This window comes from Microtus ochrogaster, chromosome 16 (genome assembly GCF_000317375.1).
Source record: "Microtus ochrogaster isolate Prairie Vole_2 chromosome 16, MicOch1.0, whole genome shotgun sequence".
In the NCBI taxonomy this organism is placed as follows: domain Eukaryota; kingdom Metazoa; phylum Chordata; class Mammalia; order Rodentia; family Cricetidae; genus Microtus; species Microtus ochrogaster.
The window spans coordinates 40,913,770-40,922,755 of record NC_022018.1 but is presented as its reverse complement, the minus strand read 5'-3'; the positions used below and the strand labels follow the sequence as shown (position 1 = coordinate 40,922,755).

Below are 8,986 nucleotides of genomic sequence, written 5' to 3'. Positions count from 1 at the left end.
TATATTCCCTAATGGCTGCATGATGGCCACAGAGCCACAAATCAGCACTGCCAACATAAGAGATAAAGGAAGCTGCATGGGAAAAAGTCATAGGGCCCTGCTAGGTCAAAAGCTCCTAGGGCAGTGGTTCTCTACCTTCCCAATGCTGTGACCCTTTAATACAGTTCCTCATGCTGTGGTGACCCCAGCCATAAAACTGTTTTCATTGTTACTTCATAACTGTACTATTTCTACTGTTATGAATTATAATATAAATATCTGATATGAAGGATGGTCTTCGGCGACCCCTGTGAAAAGGTCATTTGACACCCAGAGTTTGCAATTTACAGTCAAGAAACACTGCTCTAGGGACTCTCAGGAACTTCTGCTCATTCTTCGTAGCCAAAACTGAGTCTCCAGGCCATGTCTAAGATGAGGAAAAAGAATCTATGGGGGATGAAGTCAGTTCAGTCACATGATAACACCCTGACTGACCCTACTCAAAAAAGGGAAAGAGGGTGCGTTCCCTGCCTCCCTGTGGAATGTAACTTTTGAAGATAGTTTATTTCTTGTTTTTCCCTTTTGCCCTTTAGGAGCTCTTGGCGTGGTTTTGAGTCTGTATCAGGTCTTGGCTGTTTGGGTTTGTTTCTATGGGAAGCAACCATGTGGACTCCCTATTATACCACCTAACTATGTTGCTGATGTCTGGATCCTATGATGTTTAACTGCATTTCCTTCCTGGAAGATAAGGATGATGTGGCAACAGAGTACATTTAAATCACTATCTTCACCCTGAGTCATCTGACTCCGTGTGGAGGGCGGGCAGGCTAAAAGGCGTGGGCTGAGGGGTGCGGTTTCTCAAGCAACTAGCATAGACCAGCTTGCTAGTATCCAGCCTCTTAGATAACTTGTTCTGAATTAAAAAAAGAAGTGTTCTAGCACCTATGATGGTTTTACATTTAAAACAGAGCTGAATTCTGCTGGTCTATTTAAAGATCTGTAGCCATTTCTATGGTAAACAGCGAGGGGACACACAAGAGGAAAAGATCCCTTGAGGTTAAACTGCAGACTCAGTTACTAGCTTTTATTTTAGAGTTAATATTATCAGTGGAGTGTTTTGCACGTGACTTCGCACACTGAACCATGCAGATGACCCATTAAATGTGGACTGAACCTTTTTAAGGTTTTAGGGCCTGCTGGGTGGCACTTTCCAGAGGCAGCAAGTTGGGAAGAGGAGGAAAAGAAGCAGTGGGAAAAGCAGGCAAGGGCTAGGACAGCTTTTCAGAGACGAGACTGTCCCATCTCTATCCTCCATCTGCTCGAGGCCCCTGAAGATCCCCACCTCCTGGGATTCCTGCCATGTGTAGGCTCTCCCACACTGTACCAGAACTGCTGTGTGGATAGCACAGCAGCACAGAAAAGATGGTGTGGGGCCTCTAAGAGAGGCTGGGAGGGGAACCACGGCTTCTGCACTGCGCTCTCACTCGGGTGGCTCCTTTTTGGAAGCCAATGGCTACCTGCCCGGTGTGAGCCTCGTGGAAAGGAGCTGAGCTCTCCTTGTACAGCGCAGTGTGAGAGCTTAGAACTGGTCCTCTGGTCCAGGTGAGCTGGAACCTTGCTGCCCTTGATGACAGCTTAACTAACCTTAGGAGACAGAACTAGCCCACTGGGATGCTCAGCTACAGTGTTTTGCTATGAGAGCTGTGAAGGATCAGGTAAGCCACTCTGTGCTGTGTAATACTCCCCCACAACAACCTTCTCACAGCAACAGGTAACAGCCACCTTTTCCCTGCCAAGTGGTTAAAGAGAGTATTCAAATCTTAAGAAGAGTTTCCTAAGAAGATCACCAACAGCTGTCAGGATACCTAATCTTCTTGGAAGTTTTTGGAAAGGTAATGTCGAAGCCACAGGGTCCTAAGATGGAGCAAGAACACAAGGTACTCTATAGTCTTGGGGTAGAGGACACTGCCTGACTATTTATGTGATGGTTTAGAATATCACTACTATTGACGACAGTCATGACAGTGACAAGATTCAGAGTCACACGGTGGCATTTCAGATTTCACACTGTTAGACTATGTTGAACACTCTTGATCCAAAATGCTCTAAAATCAGAAACATTTGGTGGTGAAATAATGCCATAAATATAATGATTCAATAAAAAAACTTTGTTTGATACATTCAGTGATGAAGAACACAGAAAGCAAATGCCAAGCAAGCATGACGACCTGAGCGTGGATCCCTAGCACCTACCTAGAAAGCAAGCGTGGTGACACATGTTTGAAATCACAGTGCTGGGGAAGCTGAGAACGGAGGATTTCTGGGACTAGTTAGGCGACCAGATTAACTGAACTGGTCAGCTCCAGATTCAAAAAATCAGGTAGAGAGCAACTGGTAAGAAACCCATCATTGACCTCTGGCTTCCAATTACAAGCACATACACACCTGTACACACACACACGAACACATATACACATACAATACTGTATGCTAAATGTAGTAGTAGTATATATCTGTAAATCTAGCACCAGGATACCTGAGGCAGGAAGATCATGAGTTCAAGGCTAGTCATAGATACAAAGGACATTCTATTCAAAAACTCAAAAAAATATAAAATGTTTTCAAGCTGTGTGGATAAGATGTATATAAGTATTATGACTTCAGTTCCATGCTCCAAATATCTCATTATGTATATATGTAAATAGTCCTAAATAAAAAAAAATCCTACGTCTGAAAATGTTCCCATCACAGGCATCTGCAATAAGGGATACTCAACCTGTCAATGTCTGGGAGAACAGAGCTAGGAGCGCATATGTGTTAATAAGCACAGACCTGATGATCTCATCAGTGCCATGGAGCTGATGGAGTCAGAAGCTGACTGGAAACCACATGCTTTTACTATTGAAATCCTCACATTTCCCTTGGTACAATCTACTGACAAGATCTGGTGATCTACCCATGTCAAGTGGAGGATCATAAGGAACACTTAGAGACAGATAGATCTAAATGGTTTGAAATACTGCAGTTCCAGCACTAAACAGCTCTATGACCTTGAGGAGATCATTCATAGATAGATAAGAGAAGCAACATTTCTGTTATTAAATAATGTTATTGCTAGTGTTGTTATCTGACAGGGTCTAGAGTCTACTAGAGGTAAACGTCTAGGTATGTCTGGGAGGGAGTTCTAGATTGGGGCAGGCAGAGATTTTTGACATTACAGAACAAGACAAGAAAGAGGAGAATTCCTCCATCATTTCAAAGTACAAATTTCTTTTCTTGGTGGTTCTGCGAAGATGAATGTCCCGTGTGACCCCAGCTGCATTTGACGGACTCAAGACCCAACCCTCATGTGAGTGACAGAACTCTAATCTCCTCCACCAAAAACCAAATCCCATTTTCACTTCTGGGTATTTCATTCATCTTTGCTTTCTTGGTTTTTTAATTACATTGCAGAAGTGTGACTGTAATTTCCTCTCCATGTCATGATGGTGGCATTCATCAAGAAGCTTTTAATTCTCTGCAGCAATCACTTCTTTTTCCCAACTCTGATTCAATCTCTGCCCAGGCAGAGGGGCAGGGCATATTGACCCCGAGGTTAATTATCTGCAGATCAGTTAAAATCACACAAACCCTCATCTGGGGAGAAGAGAAGCAATTCATTCCAAGAATTCCTATGGCTGGTCCTCTCATGGTGGCGGCAGGGAGGAAGGTTGGGCTGGGCAGTCACCCTGTGAGGGCCCCATCTGTCCTGCAGGATGGGACTGGGTGAGGGGCAGGCTGTTTTGATGTGGCTGTAGTTTTGCGAACCTAGTATGGCACATTCCAAGCTGTAGGAGTGGCACAAACTCAGGGCCGTGAATGAAAGAATGGGGCTTAGACAAGATAGGTATGTGACAAAATCCTGTAGGGAGGGGGGAGAGGAGGCAACAGGGAGGCTTCCCAGGGGCCATGAAGACACTGACTCCTTACAGCTGCTGGAGGAGTTGGCTGTTAAGTTGGAAGGGTCTTAGTTGTCACAGGACCTGGCCTGTCCCTCTGTATACTTCCCTCCTGACAGGACCACCTCCACATCAAGAACGTCTGCTCATCTTTCTGTCTTCTCAAATCCTCTTGTGATGAGCACAAGAGTTATTTACTTGAATTTCATTTATGACCCCCCCCCCCATGCAATGCAGGAATGCACACAGACAACAGAGTTGGCCACTGGGAGTTGGTTCTCTCCTTCCACTAGGGACTGAATTCAGGTTACCAGGTTTGTGTGGTATGACTTGTAGGAAAGTCGTTAGGGCATTTTCTTGATTAACAGTTAACACGGGAGGGCCCAGCTTACTGGGGAGTGGTGCCACCCCTGGGCAGGTGATCTTGGGAGGTATAAGCAAGCCACTGAGAAGGCCATAGGGAGCAAGCATTCCTCCATGGCTTCTGCTTCAGTTCCCACCTCTTTCTGACCCCACCTGTATTTGATGAATGATTGTGATATGGACATGTAAGACAAATAAATCCTTTCCTCCCTAAGTTGCTTTTGGTCATGATGATTTGTCTCAGCAATAGAAACCAAATTAAGACATGTGACAAGTGCTTTCACCCACTGAGACATTTTACTGAACATGTGACCACATATATGACCTAATACTGGAATTTGAAGGGAGAAGAGAAATCGTCAAGTGCCTTCTATGTGCCATGTGTAACTGTTTCCCAACCCTAAACTCATGGAGTCATTGTCTTCCTAGGAGGCTGAGGACATAAGGAGGTCTCTGCTCTGAGGAAACTGTGTGCTCCTGCTCTGTGCCATGGGTTGACAGGCCTGCCACTTCTATTAACTCTTCACTGACTTTTGCATCCTCAGCATCTAGCACGACGGCTGGCACATGACAGGGCTAAGTCAATTTTGCTTTATGATTGCAGTGACTTTTAATCCAGCAAGGATGGGCATACCTGTAAGAAGCAATACAAAGATTCACTCAAGGGGGTTCAGAGGACAGAGTTTGGGGTAAGAGACAGAATGGCAGAAACAGATCTCAAGTTGGAGAATCTTTGAGATCCTGTTTCTGTGATGGGTTAACAGAACCTTGCAGGAGGTAAGGAGATGAGGAGGTAGAGGTAGGAGGGCAAGCCCAGAATCTACTGGGGCGGGGGAGTGGGGCTCTTCCAGATCAGCCTAAGACTCCATGTGGCAAGGGCCTATGGGGCCCTCGTGATATTTAATGGGGTATATCACATCAGGACTTTGATCATGGGAAAGGTACAGCTTCAGGTAACATTCTTTGGGTCCCTAGAAGGGACCAAGGGGCCTATTTTTATGCTCTTCAATTTTTAATGAGAAAGGATGTTGGAGAAGATAAAGCAAGATCAGAAAGCAGCCATAGCTTAGAATGGAATTTCACTGCAAAGGGGCTTTGAGCTCCAAGTTCACAGTCTGCCCAGCTTCTGCCTCCCATGGCATCATGACACTGGTAGCTCAATGAAGGATGCTCAAGAGATCACAGGCTAAGATGGCAAACACTCTTCATTAAAATTTTTATACTCCCATGTGTTAAGAGGCCCAGCTTTGGGCCCTCTGGCTTTTAACAAGCCCATGCGACAAGTATCATGAGAGTGGAGCATCTCAGTCTCCGAGGGCTGGGATACAACCCAGCAGAGGTGCTGGGTCTTGAGGGAGAGAACGAGGAGATAAGAGATAGTGGAAGGGGGCATGAGGAGAAGATGACAACAAGAAAGGAGGTGGAGAAGAGGAGAAATCTTCCGGTTCCTGGGAGGCTGTCCAATTAACACATCCTCTTTCCCAGTTCCTTCCTGCCTTACAAGCCCCATCTCTAGGTTCTCTGAAATGCCCCAGGCCTGCCACCCTCTCAGATGCTAGTCACGTGAGCTGCCTTCCTAACGCTCTTTAGGGCATGGTAGCAAGGCATGCACATCCCAGCTCTCAATCACTTCTCCAGACACACTAGCTTCTGATCATGTGAGCTAGGCTTTCAGAGTCAGTGGCGTGGGTTAGCAATCCAGCTATATCACTTGGTAGCTGTGTGGTGTCTGCCAAGTTACTTAACTTTATTTGGCTTCTTCTATTTCCTCATCTTTAAATGGCCACTTAGGACAAAGAGGATCAACAGAGTTGATCCATGTAAAGCTCTTAGTACAGAACTTGGGACAAAATATACACACCCTAAAACGAGCAACTGTCATAACCAATTCCCAGCAATGGGAGGAGGTAGGATCACTGCTAACAGGAGAACCATTCAGAGGAGCAAACAGCTGAAGCTTAGCTCATGGCCTCTGAAAGGTTGCCAACTCTTGCATAATCTGTCCCTGGTGATAAATATTTTTGTCACTTGGAAGGAGGCTGAATTTCTCTCTTGGTCCTGGGCTTGGACACAGTCACTGATGAAAACATTACCATCCTTTGATGTCTTCAGAAAAGAATGTTCCCCCAAACCCCAATTCTCACTGGACAAAGACCCACTGATAATCCAGCGAATTCACAAGTGCCTAGGACTGGGGTTACAGGAAGTCACCATCACCACTCAGACCGCTCCCTCTCTTCCACCCTCCTTCCACTTTGGTCTTAGCAGCAGCAGCTGCTGCCTTCTTGATTTTCCCTGGATACTGGCTTCTGCCTTTGCTCTGGAAAGAAGCAATCTCCTCTTCTCTGAAGGAAGCTCACATTAAACATATCTAAAGACTCCTATTTTTCACCTTTTCTAAGCAACTTTCTTAAAAGATTCACGTCTTATCTCTACCATCCATAGCTAAAGATGGGGCCCTTTGCACTTTTCCTATTATTGCAGGCTGAGACCTTCAGGGAAGTGTTTTTCCATCTCCCCACCTAGATCTTTGCACTATGTGCAGTGACCCCGATTTCCTCTATTGAACCTCAGTCTCTCAGCCTCCTGAAGTTTTAAGGGGCTCTGGGAGAGTATCAAACCATTTCTTGTGGGCTCAGCACCTACCTTTGTTTCCAGCCTCTACTCTGCTCGCTCCCCTGCACAGCTCCCCTGGATGTGGGTGGTGCCAGACCTTTTCCCTGATCCTTTCTTTCTTTCACCCTTTGCTCTGTCTACACGCATGGTTCCAGCATTCACTATTAGGAGGATGCTACAATGACTATCCCCAGAGCCCACATTTCTAAATGCTGGCAAAACACCTCCAGCGACTTCCTGTCTATAGGGCTCAGATCAGCTTGGTTCAAACTCAACCACTACCTTCTCTCTTCTACTATGTTTCCTGGTTCTATTATTTGATCACAAGGTGGACTTTCCCGAGTCACTTGGATGACCTGTACCCCTCATGCTTTCTAGCCTCTGTGTCAGAATCTTATCAACTGCCATCTTCCAGCCCCACCCCCTAGTCCTCACTAAACCCGTGAGCCCCACCTTCCTAGTCCTCATTAAGCTTGTGCCAAGCACTGGTTCTTGGCTTGCCTTTGGTCTTCATTTTCTATTCAGAATCTGGGTTTTCTTTTGTTTGCTGCTTTCTGCAGCACTGGGGTTTGAAGCCAGCTTCTTGGCCCAGCAAGATATGCATTCTGTCACTAAATAACAGCCTTGTCCCTAATCATCATCTCTGCTTTTGATCTCCCTCCATTCCATCCTGTGCCCATAAAACCCAGTCCAATCACAACCCTGCTCCATTTCCCACTTAGTGGGCTTTCTCCTCATCTGCAAAAGGTCAAATAAGGATCAGAGCAGTTAGTTATAAAGGGTGAGTATATATATCCAATATACTACTACTGTCCTGTGGTTTGCTGGTTAGCACCATAGACAAGATGGGTAGATGAGTGGGTATACAGAAGATGCTAACTAAAGAGATAATGTGGGTCTGGAATGTTCCGCAATGACCATGTGGCTAAGACTCGGTCCTCAGCCTGTGATACTATTGAAAGTGCTAAAAACCATTAGGAGGGTGGCTAGTTGACCACATCAGGTCACTGGGGGTGACCCTGAAGTAGAACTAGAGATCCTGCCACTTTTTACCTCTCTTTTCACTTCCCATCCTCCACAGAGAAACAGACCTCCTGACATGCACTCAGCATGATGGACCGTGCTGACACTGACTCAATTCAGGACCAAGAAAGGGATCATGAACTACAGTTCCGAAACTCTGAGCTCAAGTTAGCTGATTAAACCCACCTTCTTCTTCTTCCTCTCTCTCTCTGTTTTTGTTTTTGTTTTTTTTTTTTTGAAGCAGGGTTTCTTTGGAGCCTGTCTTGGAACTAGGTCTTGTAGATCAGGCCTGCCTCTGTCTCCCAAGTGCTGGGATTAAAGGTGTGTGCCACAACCAATGGCCTGGCTGATTAAACCCTCCTTGCTTTAAGTGGCTCACATAGCTAATTTGTCATAGTGATGAAAAACAAGCTGATACCTAATGGATGAGTAAGAGCAGCCCATGCTCCTCACTCAAGTTGGCTCATTCACAAGGGGTGGCTACTTCCGGGTGCTCCCGTAGACCAGTAGATCTTAACACAGGAAATGCTTAACAGGGGAAATGCTTTCCTCCAGGGACATTTGATGGCCTTGAGGCATCTTTTTGGGGTGATAGTTGGGGGAGAGGGGAAGCTGCTCCTTGGCATATGGTTGCAAGGGATCAGAGTGTCTGCTGACCACCCTGAAATACACAGGAGCACCATGTATAAAGAATGATTGCCAACATGGTAGTTGTGCTAGGTTAGAAGGACTCAGAAGTCACCCTGGGAAACAGGCAGGGGTTTGAGTAAGTGAAGGAACATATTGAATCATGTTACATCTGGAAACCTCAAAAGCAAACAACTCAAAAGAACATCAGAAGCATGGCCACCTGTGCAGCAGAATGAGGGCACAGCCCTTGTGTTTAGGCAGTAGGTTGAACATCCGGGAGGAGAGTCTGGGAAGGCCAGAAGCTAAACTCTGAATGCAGAAGAGTCCAAAAGTATTTTATGAAATTGTCTAGAGAGCAGCCTGAGTACGAACCTCACACCTGACAGCACGTCACTGATGCACGCTGCCTTTCTGAGCAAGCTCTCAGCTCTGGCACA

The 8,986-nt window shown here is 45.8% G+C and overlaps 1 protein-coding gene across 3 annotated transcripts in view; it reads right to left on the bottom strand.

Annotated features, from left to right (window-relative positions):
* Positions 1-8,986, bottom strand: part of Fars2 (phenylalanyl-tRNA synthetase 2, mitochondrial) — a 384,286-nt gene that overhangs the window by 29,144 nt on the left and 346,156 nt on the right. The gene's annotated exons all lie outside the window — the stretch shown is intronic.